At 46.3% G+C, this 16729-nt stretch overlaps 1 protein-coding gene across 3 annotated transcripts in view; it reads left to right on the top strand.

Annotated features, from left to right (window-relative positions):
- Positions 1–843: 843 nt before the first annotated feature.
- The window catches only part of CYRIA (CYFIP related Rac1 interactor A), a 108768-nt gene continuing 92882 nt past the window's right edge, over positions 844–16729 (top strand). For 2 of the 3 annotated variants that reach the window (XM_011749313.3, XM_071076261.1), the window contains exon 1: positions 844–931. The gene's annotated coding sequence lies outside the window, so the exon portion shown is untranslated. The remainder of the gene's footprint in view (positions 932–16729) is intronic. The other variant, XM_071076260.1, reaches the window with a different exon arrangement.

Below are 16729 nucleotides of genomic sequence, written 5' to 3'. Positions count from 1 at the left end.
GGCACATACTTTGGCACACTATGGGGATTTAACACGTGTTTCATGATGTTCTGGCTGATGGACTGGGAAAGGAAGCAGCCGAAGCCGGGGTCCCCAGGAGCTCTCCCTCCCCTTAACAGGAGCTCTGACTCACAACCTGTTTGGCACTGCTGAGTCCTCTCTGGTTTCCTGAATCTCCCTCTCTCTAATGCAAAAAGCCTCCATGGCAGATGTTTTAGAACAATGATCACGTCAATGATGCTGTAACCCACTACTTTCTTTTTGCATCATAGAATTTTGTAAGTGTTTTTGCAGACTTACTCTTTAAGGTTAATTACATTTTTTTTGATTGAGCCTTTGGGAAGACTTTACGGTGGTCCCATCAGATAACTGCGGGCCCCAAGGCTGGATATCTGTTAATAGGATGGGCAGAAAGGGACTGGGAGCGAGGCTGGGTTCAGAATCTCAAGTAATTTGGGAGTGTGCCTAGGGACTGGTACGATTTGGCTGGGCATTAATTTGAAGGTGAATATGCGTCTAGAGATTGCGGGGATTTCTCCTTTTTCTTGGAGGGCAACCCTGGGTGTGGAGGAATTCGGTGTGCAGAAACAGAAAGGTCTGGTTCAGGCTTCCTCTGGGAAGGCAAGGCCAAGAGGCCAAGGCTGAGAAGGGGCAGGAGCGACCCTGCTGGGGCGGGTCCGCACCAGCTCCTAGGAGCAGAGGGCAGAGCCGGGCAAGGAGATGGGGTTGTCCAGGCGAGGGTGAGGAGGCGGTCGGTGACAGCGCGGGTGGGGATCCCCCGGGGCCGGGGCGGGGCGGCTGCCGCGAGCCGGGCTGGGGGCGGGGCGGGGCGGGGCGGGGCTCCGGGGCCGTCTCGCAGGCTGCGGCGGCCGCGGGAGAGGCGTCCACGGCGGCGGCGGAGCGGGCGGCCGAGCAGGGCGGCGGCGACTCGGTGAGCGCGGCGCGGCTGGGGGCGCGGCAGGGGCGCGAGCGGGGGTCTGCGGGCGCGGGGCTCAGCCTGCGCAGGGCACTGCGGGGCACCACGGGGCGGGGCGGGCGCCTCCCGGCTATCCTCCTCCCGGACGCCCCTGCAGCCTTCGGGAGGGAGGGAGAGCAGAGGATACCGTCCAGGAGCCCTTCTCCAGCGGTCGCCGGCCAGAGGTCCGGCTTTGTGCCCCGTTGCCCTCTTTCTGAGTGTTCCTGATTGTGTTCCTTTCCCAGACCACCCTCCCTCGTCCCTCACTCACTTACTCCCCACCCCAGGTGGAGAGTAAGCTCCATTCTTGCAGGGGACCCCTAACCCTCCCCTTCTCACCAGCTGAGGCCCCGGGCCGCTGTGTACTCTACAGCCCCAAAGGGAGGATGACCCCCTCCCCAGCCCCTACACACCTGGATCCTTTTGCTGCCACCTGCCACAGACGTTATTAGCCAGGCAGAATGCTGCTGTGCCTAGGACCCAGCACTCCTTGCCGTCACCCTCTCTCCTCCCCCGGAACCCAGAACCCAGAACCCCAGTTTGGCAAAAGGCGCTTTTCCAATACTGAGCTTTGGGAACAATTTGACCCACTTCCCAAAATGCTGGTCCCAGGCCAGCCATGCTTTTTGGTGGAGACACCTGTCTTGTCTGCCAGGAGACATTCTCTGTCAAAATGTACCAGCCCGTCCGTGGGTCCTCCTCCAAGCTGCTCCTACTCTCTAGCCAATGTCCTCAGAGACCAGGGCCAAGATCTTTGTCATTTAAGGCCTCCAAAGCTATTTCCCCACCCATCCCCAGAATTCCCCCAGCCACTGTTTTGGGGGTGCCAGGTCCAGAACTGATGGAGCAATCTTTCTAGGTACAGGGCCTGATATCCTCTCCCACACCCTTGTTTACCAGCCTGCTCCCCAGGGAACCCAAGACAGGGTCATGGGGCTGGAGGTTAGGGCCCTGATCTCCCCTGAAGCTCTGTGACCCTCCTTTTCTCCCTGTTAGAAACTTTCCTCTCTGTCTCCTCTGGATGGGACCTTGGCCATCTGCACAGTGTCGAGTCCCCAGGGCACAGAATGCTGATCTGGGACCCTGGAAGGCTGGGACTTGTCCTGGGGCAGTAGGGTTAGAGTGGCTGCTAGCCAGGTCTGGTCTTGGGTACCAGGGTTCTTTGGGTGGATCCTTGTCGGCTTTCACTGATCTCCGGTTGGGGTTCGAGGGCTTGCTTTGCAGTGGAGACAGGAGGCAGAGCAGGGGCTGTTTTCCCTGCGTGCTTCTGACTGTCTTGTGTTGCTATGGTGACATTTTGCCTGTCTTCCTCCTTCTGACTCTTCTGGGAGCTGGTTTTTATTGGTCCGTTGTCCTGTCTTTCATGGCTCTAATTTCTCCTTTCTACTTGCTCTGAAATAAACAGTCATAAACATGGGCGCTGGGCCCAGGCTGGGGGCTGGCAGAACTTCACCTCCTGCTGGCCCTGGGTTCCTGTGAGGGGAGAGTGGGAAAGCGAGGTGGAAACAGACCTGCCCACATTCCCTCCTGCCTCTGGGCTCTGACTCTGGGAAGGAGGCAGCAGCAGCATCAGGGATTTGGGCACATAGTGGGCGCATACTGCCTTGGTGCTAAAAATAGATACCAAATGTGGCGAAGGACCTCACTGGTGTTATTTCCTTTCACCTTCACAATAGCCCTATGGGGCAGGGGCTCTTTCCATTTTGCAGATGAGGAAACTAAGCTCAGAGCAAGTGAGTTATTTCCCTGAGGTGACATTGATTTGAGCACACAGTCAGCTCTCAGTTTTGGCTGAATGAATGGAAAAGTGATGAAGCTGACATACACGCATCTCTGTTGGACTCCCTGGTCGTGTCCCAGAGGGATCACAGGGACTTCGTTAGTCCAGTTGCCTAAACCCACACGACAGGAGGCTCTTTGGAAGGTGTCTCCACTTTTCCTGTCCCTGCTGGACTACTGTGGAGGGAGCTGCCAGGAAGCTGTCTGGAGTGTCCCAAGTGTACCCTTGACCTGAACTGTTGAGGACCCCAGCTGAGAGCAGAGCAAAGCCACTTGTGACTTCCTGTTTTTACTCAGCACCAAGAAGAATTCAGTTTGCGTTTACTCCCAGGCCTAGATGCAACTGGATAAGTCAGGGATCCAGAGTCAAGTAGACCCTTCCAAGCCAGCCCTGGGCAAGGAGTTCATAGCTCCCAAGGGCCATAAGGGCACCCACCGTCAGCTGTCAGTGACACTCTTCAGTGAGGCTATTCCTTCCCTTCCCTGGTGTTTTTCTCTTCAGTACACTCTCTTCTTTTCCATTCCCTGCCATTCCCTTCACATTGCCGTGCTCTAGGTTTGTTAAAAATAAGCTGAGCATGTATTATGGTAGCACGAAAAAACCAGACAATCAGCAGCTTCAGTGTCAAATGTTGGCCCTGAGAAAGTCAGTTCTCTCATATAGCCTCAGTTTCTCTGTCTTTAAAATGGGGTTGACAGTATCTGTCCTATTGGCCACATTTTCTTGTTCTTTTAGGATGGCATAGAATAGCCTACAGGGAGTGCTTTGAACACTTTGAAAGGCTGAAGGACCCATAATATACTAGTTCTATTGGGAGATCTCAATCTTAAAGAGAGCCCTGGACCACTGTCCAGAGATTGAAAACCAATTTAGGCATAATTAAGCTGTAAAAATCTCAGGGTTAGAGGCATCCTCTAGAGGCATTTTGCCCCATTTGCCCCAGCCTTGATGTTGAATCCTTTCATTTATTTATGTACCTTACATTTATTGAGTATCTGCTCTGTACCAAATATGGTTTTGGGAACTAGGGATTCGAAAAATGAACAGTATTTCTGTTTTCAAAAAACAATTTAGTCATGGAAAAAGATCCTTGTAATACAGTTAGAGAGGTGGTATGATAAAAGGAAAGTCAGGCTGATGTAAGGCCCAGAGATGGCCACTTGACTAGGTCACCCATGAGGGTTAAATCAGGTGATTTGTGCTTTGGGGTTGAAATACATTTGTCCTTCCACTGCTCACTTGAGGAGCAATGGAGTGATGGTTGGAGAGCCACACATCAGCCCTTGTGAGCAGGGTAGGGGATTGAAGCATGGCAGGGAGCCAGGGCTGCCTTTCTCACTGAGTTTTGACTCATCCTGTCATAGAAGCCTCCGGTTCCCACTTCATCATGGTTCAAATCTTGTCTCAGGAGCTGCATGAATTACCTGACAAGGCATCATGGTGGTTGGAAAGAAAGTGGTCTTAAGAGTCAGGCATGAGTTCAAACCCCACTACTGCTTTGTCTTAACTGTGGTTGAAGGTACATCTAACCTCTCTGGGTCTCAATTCTTACATCTGAGAAATTGCAATAATTATACTTGCCTTTTAAGATTTAAATGATCTTACGTATTTAAAGGGTCTGGCATGGTGCCCGCCTCACAGTAGACTTGCTGTTATTTAGTTATATTGATTAGAAAAGCATTCTCAGTTACTAGACCTCTGGGTCCCCTTAAAACCATGGTACAAAGCTCTTTGGATGAATTTCTAGCCTTTGGAGATCCATTCATTATCTGAGAAGGTTGAAAATTGCCCATTCTCAGGCTCCTAGCATTGCTGGTTAATTTTCAAGTTATCTCTCACTAGATAAGCTATGTTCTGCAATACCACAACAATGCACGAATCACCAACACTTTTTTTTCAAAGGAGAACAAATTTGAAGTGGCAACAAACACCCTGAGTTTTAGAAACATATTCTGTGAGAATACTTTAAAATGAATGCCTCATATTTTTTACTGTGAGCACTTTGAACTTCTTTTTTTTAAGTTACTGTAAACATTAATAGACATTTTTCTCAATTATCACTACAATTCTGTGACATTAGTATTATTGTCCCCATTTTACAGTTAAGAAAATGGGGAAAGGTAAAGTCCCTTGCCTCATGTCTAGAAGCTAGGAAGTGGCAGGACCAGAGTTTAAAGCTAGGTTCTACTTGCTCTTTGTGCTGTAGTACACAGCCTTGTCGTTTCCTTAGCTGGCGTGTCAGTGACCTAAAATAATTGTGTTTGGAGAATGCAGGCAGATTTTAACAGGGGTGGAACTGGTCAGTGTTGTAACTCAGTCTCTTAGTAAATATTTAGAGTTTATTTGCTCTCACCACAGCCTTAAGAATTGCTTCTGCAGTTGGCTGAGATTTTATTTCTATAAGTGACGAATAGAAGAGGAGTTTGACACATCTGAGTTAAGGGAAAATGTTTGATGATGCTAGAAGTAGCTTCCGTTGCACGAGAATGGATTGCTGATTTGTCACTGAAATAAACTGAACCTTTAAGCAGGCCAAGATTTTATGATTGAACTTATGAAGGGAAAGTATAACAGTTGCTTTCCAGGGATACAGAGACAGAAGAAACAAGGTCAGAACATATGGGTGGATGGCTCTTCAAATACAAAGGTGATTTGGATTCAGTTTATTTCTTTTTTCTTTTTTTGAGACAGGGTCTCGCTCTGTCACTCAGGCTAGAGTGCAGGGGTGCCATCGTGGCTCACTGCAGCCTCGACCTCCTCAGCTCAAGTGATTCTCCCACCCCAGCCTCCTGAGTGTCTGGAACCACAGGTGTGCACCACCAAGATCTTTTCATTTATTGTAGAGGTGGGGTTTTGCCATGTTGCCCAGGCTGGTCTTGAACTCCTGGGCTCAAGTAGTCCTTCCACTTTGGCCTCCCAGATTGCTGGGATTCAGTCTGTCAGTACAGCTATCACCTAGGAAGTTGGAGGGATTGAAAAACAGTTATAGAATTGCTCATTAGCCTTTCTTGGGTAATTTAGAAGCCTAATTTCCCTGGCTTAAGAACCCCATTTCCCCCATGAATCCAAGTGCTGAAAATGGGTGCCATGTTTCCCAGCAGTGTGTTTACCAGGTCCAGCTGAGCACTGCAGACAGATGCGTTTCTATTTGCAATTATCTCAGGGCCTGAGTCTGGTGTCTGCTTATTTAATGACTTCACTTTCTAATAAAAATTCTGTATGGCATAGATAATTAGATTTTTTAAATGAAACTGGGGAAATGGAGTGCCCCAAAGAGTTTAATTGCAGTTTTATGATGGATCAAGCGTAAATGAGATTATTCATTTGACAAATATGTACAGGGTGGGTTCCTGCCCTGTGCTGCGCTAGGATACAGTGATCAACATGACATTACCCCTGCCCTCAGGTAGCTCTCCCTCCACGGGAGAATCAGGGGAGGAAACACATGGCCAAGTGGAGCATGGTCAGTGTTATACGGAGTGTAGTGTGCTGGGGGAAGAGGGAAGCATTGTTTTGACTCTTACTGCAATAGAGTCAATTTCCCTCCACATAGGCGCTCTCCGTGGAGCACCTGAATTACACCTGATGTTGCACGGAGAGGGAGTACGAAACAGAAACATGCATGTCCTGGAAGGCTGCCCACCTAAGCTCAGCTGTCAGCTGCAGTCCTCACTTCCTTGTAAGGGAGGAGCAGGTCTCTGTGCTTCAGTTTCGCTGCTGGTGAAATCGGAAGGCTGGATTTGATGACTTGAAAGTGCCTTTCCACATCTAGCCTGATGATTCTAATAAGCTCATGGGCTCATTTCCTCTACTGACAGGTGAAGAGGCAAAATCTAGCTGTTTTAGTTAGCAGGGTTGCCAAGAGAGAGCTGGGATACAGAGAACCAAGTGTGTTTTCAAGGAATCCTCTTAAGGAGGTGAGAAGCCCTGTTTTCCTTCCCAGAAAGGAAACCACTTTCTGGCTGAGCATCCCGATAAAAGGCTGATGACAGTGAGAAGAGACAAGCAGAGACACAGGAGTGGCACAGAGGCACCAGCTTACTCCCGTATTCCAGAGCCTTCACCACAGTGAATGCAGAAGAAGGTTGACCTCACAGATGCCTTGGTTACTGCAATGTGCTCTTCTGTTTTAAGTTAATGTTGTTTTTTTAAAATCATTATTTAAGTTTGATGATTCCTGAGCTTCAAAATTAAATGCACAATCATTTTTTGATCATGAGGAACAATGAGTGACACACACTTATCCCAACACTTTTCAAGTTCTCTCCTTCGCATTGGCAACCAGATGCAGGCCTTTCCAGCCACAACGATGAGGCTGGCTCCCAGTCACCTCATGTGAGAAGCTTCGTGCTGTGGTCGGGGCAAGAGCAAGTGGAGGGTCCAGGAAGACCCGGGGTCTTGTAGTCATGCTGCCAGCTCACAAGCAGCCTGGGCTTTGACAAGCTGTCTGATCTCCTGAGTCTTGTGTTCCTACTGAGCCATGTAGGGTATTGTCAGCAGGACAACGATAAACATTTTGTACCCACTTTTAGCAATCTTCTGAAGAACTTTTGAAACAGATATTATCCCCATTCTATGGATGGGGAAATGGAAGTCCAGAGGTGTTAAGGAATTTGCAGAATGTCACCTCATTAGAAAGGTGCATAGCTGGTATCTGAAACCACATCTGTGTGCCTTCAAAGCCTGATCTCTCTGTACCGCCCACGCTATAAATAAGAGCTATCCATATGTGAGGAGCGTGGAGTTCATGTGCCTTGGGTAGAACACTCATCTCAAAGAGGTGGTAAGTTTCGGCTAGCTAGAGGAGCCTCCATACCTTAAAACTGAATGAAATATAGCTTGCATTTCAAGTGCTTCCCTGTGACTGGTGTGTCTGTGTTTGGCTGACGTCCTTCAGGGTGTCCTTTGCTCAGCCCACCTCCACGGAGGATGCCACCCAGAAGTAATGAGCTGAGCCTGCAGTGAGTGTAGCTTATGGCCTTGCTGAGCTGTGGATGGCTCCCAGTCGAGGCAGGTGGTATCCAACTTACTTCTTAGGCCCTTCCTTGGGACAGCTTGCAGTCCTGAGAAGGAACACAAGATAACTATGTTCTCAGCTTACAGAGTGACAGGCATGCACACTGATGATTACCCCTGCTCTTTCTCCTCTATTCCACAGAAACTGAGGGATTAGATAGGTAGGTAGATGGATGGAATGAAGAGAAAAGGAAGGGAGGAAGGAAAAGAAAAAAAGGAAAGGAAAGAAAGGGAAAGACAGGAAAAGAGGAAGAAAGAGAAACTGAGACCAGTGACTTTTCCAAGGCTGAGACAAGAACTCAGCTACCACAACTCTTTGAAATTCAGACAAGTGACATCTGCTCCTTGAAGTTCTGGAGCGAGTGTTTGGAAGCAAACAGACCTGGGTTGGATGGAATCTTGGACAAATTTTCCTTGGACAAATTCCTTAAGCTTGCTAAGTTTTCCAGTTTGTGAACTAAAGTTAATAATGTTTGTGTCTCAGGAATATTGTGAGGAATATGTGAATTAAATATACATCCATCTTCCTTTTTGCCTGACCTTTGAATAAAATTTGTCTGTAAAGTTTTTGCTGTGTCCTCTAGGTTCCTCTTTATTTGTTTTTCTGGGTGGGAAATGACATGAAACTTCTCCTTTCTCTAACAACACATTCCTGAATTGTCCCTGAAAAAGCCCCACTTAGTCAACCCCTCTAGACTTCTGTTTCTAGCTTTTGAGCTTTCAATTTATGCCTGAAGTGAAGCTAGCCACATTATTTCCTAGATTGTAACAAGGGTAATGATTCTCATCAGTACCAAGCACTGTACGTGAACTATATGATCAATCTCCTTATCCTAAGTCTTTTTCTTATTTTTTAAAAGTGTATTTTTTTCTGGAATCTTGCAGTTTTAAATCCAGGTCCTTGTATACCTTCAGAAGTAATAAATGGGGTCATAAGCTATTTTTTTGACACATACACATCCACTTATTTTTAAGTCCAAAATCCAAAAAGCTCTGAAAATGGGAAGTTTATTTCATCATGCATTTGAAAGCAAAAGCTGGCCCAGAGACTCTATAACTTTTATGTATTACACTCAAGATGAATGAGGCTTTCAGCACAAAGATGAGTGTCCCAGCCCCTGCTGGGCATGTACGTAATATATGGCTTATGCACTCTTCACCTTTCTAAAAGACGTTTCTGAATTTGGAAGCACATCTGAGTAAAGAGTCTCAAAGAAGGGTTTGTGGATCTTGCAAAAGGCCTAAAAGAACTGACTGTGTCGGCAAAATCCAGATGACACAAGTGAATATCCTACCTTTGGATATCAGAGGGTATGGTGACATGGCCCATCTCATGCTTATCAAAAGCATTAGTGGCCATTTTTATATTTTGTCAATTAACTGAATTAAATGACCATGCTTGGCACAAAAACAAAACAATAGCCAAAAAAAAAAAAAAAAAAAGCATTAAAAAACATGGGCTCTCAAATTTCACTGGAACAAAGTCATTTAAAAAAAGAAAATTTCCTGAGAAGTAAAAATAAGCTGGGAATTTTTTATTGAGTGTGGCTTATAATTAAGTTTCGGTTTTGGCCTTGTGGGGGCATGGTAGAGGGAATTTTTAAATCTTACTCATCATTTTACCCATGTGAGGAAGAGCCAGGGCTAGAAGAGTGAACATGGGGAAGTGAAAAGCCTCAGCTGAGCGTGAGAACGTTTTGGTTCTTATTTTGGGTCTGCTTTTGGGTTGTTAAGTGAGCCTGAGCTTGTCACTTCCCTTCCTTGGCCCCTAGGAACTGAGTGTCTAAGTAAATTACTTCTTCCTTTGTCTCTCTGAGAATTAAGACATGGAGGCTAGGACATCAAAAGAGGAGGAGAGTGGGAAGCACTGAGCTCTCTGGCTGGCTGTACTGGTAACTTCTGCCAGCCCCAGGCTGACCTCTGGAGGGATGTAGAAAGTTGCCCTGTGCTCTACTGGGTTCCCTCCTGGGTCTTCCTTTACTTCTTCCACAGCTCTAGTGTTTCTGCCCTTTGGCTGGTTTGCATCAGATGTATTTTGGCCCTGGTGCCTCTACTGCCATTCACACCACTGATGCTCACGAGGTCTTGTTGGCTGCTTGACCAAGCAAGGCCGTTGGCCGTGGCCTTCATGGCAATGGCCATTCCAGTGATTACTCTGCATTTCTCTCCTATTTTCTCTTTCTTTATATCTTTGTCTTTTGAGTTTATTATTAATGTGTCGTAATTCTGACATTTCCCAGATCAAAAGCTTAACATTTCTTTCAGAATCTGATGATGCTTAAAAATCAGCAGCTCCTCCTCTCTGAGGACCCACTCTGCCCTTCTGGAGGAGGGTCTCACCCACTCATAACCAGTGATAGCCATGTGGCTTCCACCATGGAGGAGTGACCTTAACAGGCAGGATCCTGAAGGCCTTTGGTTTGCATAGACTATTGGAACCACTAGGGAGCTGTAAATATGGTTCACATCAGGGCACATGGAGAAGAGGGTGTCTCTGGGGATGGCTGGCCCTTAGAAACTAGAGAGGCCTGGACTTGTGAATGTGTAAGTATGATGTGTGTGGTTTGAATGTATGTGTGTTTATGTGTGGCTTGTGAGTGGGTGGGTGGGTGTGGATATGTGGATGTTTATAACTGTGTGTGTATAGGTATGTGTGAGTGTGGGTGGTGTGAATATGGGTGTGTGTGTGTGGCTTGTGAGTGGATGTGTGGGGATGAATATGTGGATGTGTACAGGTGTATGTGTAAGTGCGTACATGTGCATTGGGGGAATCCTTTTAGTTCCAAGGAAGTGATGCAGAGGGCAGGAATCTCGCTCTCTGGACAAGGCTCTGCCCTGGCCTTTGTGTAGCTCACAGGTGGAACTGACTACTCAGATGTCCCTGCAAGCCAAGGGACCTTTTGTCTTTCAAGGACCAGTGACCAACAAGAAAGGCAATTCTGACATTAACTGGCAGAAAGCAACTGAATTACATTTCTTAGGGAGAAATATCCAATTCTACTGCTTCAGAAACATAGAACCCTGTAAATCCTATGCTACACATTTTAAAAACACCCAAATCATTTGCACATGCGACTTTAGAAATAAAAATAAGTGAAAGAAAAACCCAATACAGGTTTAAAAAAAAAAGGCCAAGAACGCATTCCATTTTATATAATAGTCAGTTGGAGAAAGTAGGAAAAAGATTATGAAGGAGAAAAGAAAGGGAGGGGGCAGGAGAAGCACTGAGGGAGAAGCTGTGCTGCAGCTGTCTGAGCCCCTGTGTGACCAGGCCGTGCTCCAGCTGCCACACATTTACAGCTTCTTCATTTACAGCTCCTTCAGGTTCAAGTTCTTTAGGCTTAAACCCAAGCAGGGCTTAGCAGAGTTGAGACACTGGATGTGAGGGAGAAGGAACAGAAGAGGATGTGAAAGACTGTTGCAGTTTTGCTTACCAAACTGTGGAGGATCCAGAAGACCATGTGGGCAGTGGAGCGAGCACTGTCCAAGGACTCCCCTGGGTATAAGCCTAGCTCTGCCACTGACCCTCTGCCTAACTTGTTGTAAGCGTCCTCCCCTCCCTGAGCCTCAGTTCCTCCATTTTTAACAAGTGTGTTTGAGTAGATGAAGTTTAAGGCCATTCCTGGGTTGGTGAGGCAAGCCCACACACTGGGCCCCACACTCCAGGCCCAGAGGCATTCTTGAGATGGACAGGAGATTGTTCAGCTCTGGCTTGCAATTACTGAAACCAAGAGCCCTCTTCCCCATGGGTCTGAATTGGGGTTTCCTCTTTTCATCACTCGGGGCGAGTGAGTGAGCTTGTGCTGGTGTGGATGAAATGCTAAGTGCATATCTCCTATTTTTTCTCCCTTTAAAACATCTGTGTGTCAAGGCCTCGTCCCTCTTTCTCCCTTTCACACTGCATGTCCAGTAACCTGCTAGTAAGGTCATGGTTGTGTAAATTTATCTGTTAAACCTCAGATTCAGGAAACAGATCGAGTAGCTCATAGAAACTAAAATAGCTACAGTGTGATCGTTATTTGTGGTATATGAATGTGAGTTTTTTTTTCTAACCAGTGACTTATAGGTTGCCCAGTCCAGACATGACCCTTAATTTTTCATAGTAGTCCCAAATTTTTAATTATGTTAACAACAGTGAATTATGCTATTCAGCATACATTTAGCACCTATTCATTCTAACTATTTGGATAGTATTTTTGTATACATTTTTTCTTCCCACAGGCACCTTCTAAGGTGATATTTTCATTTCTCTTTTAAAGATAAAGACAATGAAGCTAAGAAGGATTTTTAAAATTTGCTTTAAGACATAGGACTGAAAAGGGCTGAAAATGGGGCACCAGGATTTGGTTGAAGTCTGCCTGGCTCTAAAACTTCTACACGTTTCCATACCACACAGCTCACACTGCTTCCAGGCCACAATTTTATTTTGTTTTTTAAGAAAATAAAATCCTTTTTCCTGCCATGACTGCAGTCTCTTAAGCCTCAGAAAATACGATCATAGCTTGATTTCTTATCCTTTCTCCAGAATGGAGTCCCATGGCACTCCCTACCTTAATGTAAATTTCATGCAAATAGTATATGGTGTTTCTGCTTAACAAACTTTGACCATGTGTTCCCAAAGTGCCAGACAGTTTTCTGGATACTTCCAGATGTATCATTCAATGGAAGAAGAAGTTGTGCTCTTTATTATATAGAGAGCAAAACCAAGGCTCGGAGAGATGCAAACATTGTGGCTTGCTTGGTGAATCAATGATTCACAGGCTGCAGCTTTATAGAGTGCTTGGGGCTTGGCCTTGCCCTGGAACAGAAACACTCCTTGTTGAACCAGGAGATCAAGCTGACCCACCAGCTCCCACCTCACAGGGCCGGGCTTACCCAGTATCTGTCCGCTGGTCGTAACTCAATCTGCTGGCTGTGGAGAAAGGCAACTTCCTTTCGTCTCTTCCCATGTTGTTTCAGCCTGCCCCACTATTGGCTCAGTTTAGCTCACCCAAAGTCCTTTTTCAGTTTCATGGCTCATCACAGACTTGCAAATACTATGCGTTAGCTTCGTATTACAGAAGAGAAAATGGTAATGTGATTTACCCAGAATCACACATGAGCTACATCCTCTTTTCAAAATGTCCTTTCTTTGCTTGGATAGACCCTTTGAGATTCGCTTCTGGTATAATATTTGCCAAAACCTTCCCCTGGTCCCCATCAAATTCATCCATCCATTCGTCCATTCACTTATTCAACAGATATTTATTGAGCACCTACAATGAGTTGCACACTTCTCCGGGTCTGTTTCTTTCTGGGGATTTAGCAGTAAACTAAACACACAAAACTCCCTAACCCATGGAGCTTATATTTTGTTGGGAAAAGATGGACCATAAACACATAAACGAGTAAAATGTATATCATGTTAGATGGTGATAAGTTCCATGAAGAAAAATGAAGCAGGGATGGGTATACAGAAGGATGGGTGGTTGACGCGAAGTTTGGGGAAAGACTTGCCATTTTAAATAGGGTTGTCAGAGAAGGTGAGGATTGAGTGAAGGCCTGAAGGATGTAAGAGAATAATCCATGTGGATAATCGGGGGAAACTGTTCCAGTCTGAGCCTCAGCGAGGGCCAAACCAGAGTAGAGTGTGCCTAGCCAGGTGAAGAAACTGCAGGGAGGCCAGGGCCGGAGCTGAGTGGACAAGTGACCAGTTGCAGGCCATGGGGTCATGGAGACATCACAGGCCAGCCTGTGATTTCAAGGCCCTCCTGGCGCTCCCTCTGACCCAAAACGTTTTTGCTATCTCCAGTTCACTGGCCTGTTCTCACGCTGGCCTGTGCGCCATGCAGGGCAGGCCTAGGCTTGTCTTCAATCTTCACATCCCCAGCACATAGCACAGGATCTGGGATAGAAAGAGAGCCCAGCTTTTATGAAGACCTCTGCTCCTGTTTATTTTTTTTAAGTCCAAGAGTCCTAGTTAAATATTATTTGTGATTTTTTTTAAAATAAACATTGAAACTTTGAAGAAACACTGGCTCTAAATCCCCATTAATCAGCTGGACCACCATCAGATGGGCAGGATTGCTAAGGAAAGGATAAGGTGCCAGGAGAAAGCTGGAAGTGAAAGCTATGGAGAGGAGAGCGTTAATTGGAGTCCAGAGGAAGAGGGCTTCTTCAGAATCCCCGGGGATTAACTGCTCGTCCAGTCTCTGCTGGGGACTGGTGTTTATAAAAACTGACCAAAGACTGGAACAGGGAGGCTCTCGAGAAACCCTCAAAGTGTGTCAGGATTTCAGCCAAGACTTTCCATTCCCCACTTTGCTGGCGCAGGGGGTAGCAGGGGGAGCCTGTGGGACCTGGAAGACTTTGTCACTGGAGACGTTTCCAGAAGGAAAAGAACCTCTCCTGGCAGGGCCTTTCCCTTCACAGAGCAAAATGCCAGTCTCTGAGAAGTTTGAGGTTCTTCAAATGCAGGGAAAAATCCTAGCAAATGTAATGGGGCTAAAGCAAGGGGAGAGAGGAGGGCTAAGGAAAGCATTTGGCCCCAGTGAGGCTTGGGGACCTCTGGAGGCTGCCACTTCCCACCTCATATCCTCTCCCCATCTGAATCCTGCTCCTCAGGACAAAAAGTGGCTTACAACAACTTGTACCAACTTAGAGCAGGTGGAACATGTAGCTCAACAGGGTTAGAGTGTGAGGGGGGTGGGTAGAGCTCACTGAAGACTGAAGCTAGAGGACATCCTGAAGATGTGGGAAGCTGTTAGGGAATTTTCACAAAGGAGCGATGGAGGTGGATTTCCAACCAGAGGTATCTGTGGGTGTCAAATGATGGACCCCATAGTTACAAAGTTGTGGAGTGTCCATTAACGAGAGCTGGGGAGAGAAGATTGCTTTTAGCTGCTGGATCAGGTAGTAAGTTTGCTTAAAAATATTAAAAAGGGAAAAAGCAAAGACCTGCATTTTCCTTAGTCAACAGCTGTTTTTTGAGAACTGAGCGTGCTTAGGTGCTGGGGTTGTTCCAACAGGTAAACCCTGCCCTCATGGAACCCATTCCAAGCGGCCTCCTTGAAGAACCTTACTGGAAGGTACTTGAGATAAGATGATGGGAATTTGCTGCATTCAACCGCATATTACAAGTTTTTTAAATGGGGAAATTAAAAAAAATCATGGCACCTAATATTAAAATAATAAAACGTCAATTCTTGGTCTGCCAATGACCTGCTCAAAGTGGGTGGACAGCCTCCCTGGGTCTTCATCTCCTCATCCTCCAGTGGAGCTAATCTTCCTTCCTGTGTCCCTCTGAGGAATATTCGAAGATAACAAGCTTTGAAAACCAGTTGAAAGCTCTGTACAAATTGCAGGGTGTGACTCACATCCTTGTGAGAGACCCATGTTCACAAGGTGCTACCTGGTGAGAGGTTTTGGATGAAGGATAGAGTCTGTTCACAGATCAATTTTTATCAACTTTACTTCTCCAGGTTTGTCTGCAACTGTTTGGGGATGTTTTGCAGCTGTCAGAAATACTTTTCCTGATTTTATACTAATATTTGACTTCTGCACTGCAATGCAGTGCTTTACAAACATGCACACGTATATGTTTACCTAATCGCTCTAGGATGATAATTTAATGTAGTTGATATGACAGTATAAGAAGGCAAAGGCCAGAATTGTTGCTCCAGGTCTGAGGAGGCTTGAAAACAGCATCTGTGGGTATACAGGAGTGGGAGGTGCCAGAAGTCAGCCTAGCTTGGGTCAGGGTAGGAAACCAAGGGTGTGAATTGTCATGAAAAGCCACATGAAAGGTGCCAACCGTCCCAGACCCCCCAGAAATAGCTGTTGAAAATTGGGCTTTCTGGTGAAAAGATCAGCTGCTGCAGAACGCCTTCCGTATATGTCAGCAAGTGGGGCCGGATAGCATAGAGCGAGCCTGAAATGTGTCTAAATAAATGATTATGGTGACTCACTCGCCCCCGTTGAATGGAATGTTTTTTTTAAAGTGAAAGTAAGAGAGAAAGAAGATAATAAAGCAAAGAAAAAGAACAATAAGGTTTGAATTTAAAACAATACGAGCAAAAAATTGAATTAGTCACTCATGTCAAATCCTGTGAGCCTCTGTCCTGAATTGCTACCTTCCTCCTTGACTTGCCTTAAGGTCACGGTCTTTCTGTTTGAATTTCCTGGTGAGATAACACACCCTCTGATTGTTGCCATTCCCAGTGCCAGTTGCAGGCATGTAATGGGCATTCTGGAATATTTGTCACAGAACCACTACAGAGCTTATCTGTTGAGCCCAGAAGGCCTTTCCGTGGCCAGAGAGGAGCATCCAGTCTCTGAGATGTTTAGCGTTGCTTTGTGGAGCCGCTGGGTGCGAGAGCTGGGGCTGCCAGCCCATGAAGCTTAACGGAGAAGATTCTGCATTTATTCTATTGTAGGCCTCTTGGTCTGTTGTTGCATCATCCCTGATATCAGGAACTGGCCCAGAGACCCATGAAACCTTTATGATTTGCTAGTGTTTTAATCGATCTGCAGTTTGCAGAGATTTTTACATTAAAGTGAGTCAGTCTTGTTTTATACTATGTACTCATTCAGCTGAGTATATAGCTTTGCTCCTCTTTTTGGTTGATTTCTGGGTCATTGCTTAACCACTCTTACGCCTTAGGGATCTCATCCATAAAATGGACCTAATTTCTTCTTCAGACCCCAACATAATACCTGTGAACATAAAATTATTTAATCTGGAAAAAATGTGGAGTATGTCACTTTTGCTGTAGTCAGAAATAACCCCCAAATCTTAGTGGATGGCGACGACTGTCTTGTTGTGCCCCGAGTCAGGGGCTGCAGGTTGGTTTCTGTGGCACTAGTGTACGTTTCCACTCATTCTGGAACCTGGTTTGAGGGGGGTGTCTGCTTCTTGGAATGTGTCATGCTCATGACAGAGCGATCGAGCAAGGTGGCAGGAACTTGAGACTCTTCTTGAAACTTCTACTGGGATGTGG

The sequence above is a fragment of the Macaca nemestrina genome, chromosome 13 (assembly GCF_043159975.1).
Source record: "Macaca nemestrina isolate mMacNem1 chromosome 13, mMacNem.hap1, whole genome shotgun sequence".
Taxonomy (NCBI): Eukaryota; Metazoa; Chordata; class Mammalia; order Primates; family Cercopithecidae; genus Macaca; species Macaca nemestrina.
Note: the sequence above shows the minus strand (reverse complement) of the source record. Positions and strands in the feature narration are given on the sequence as shown.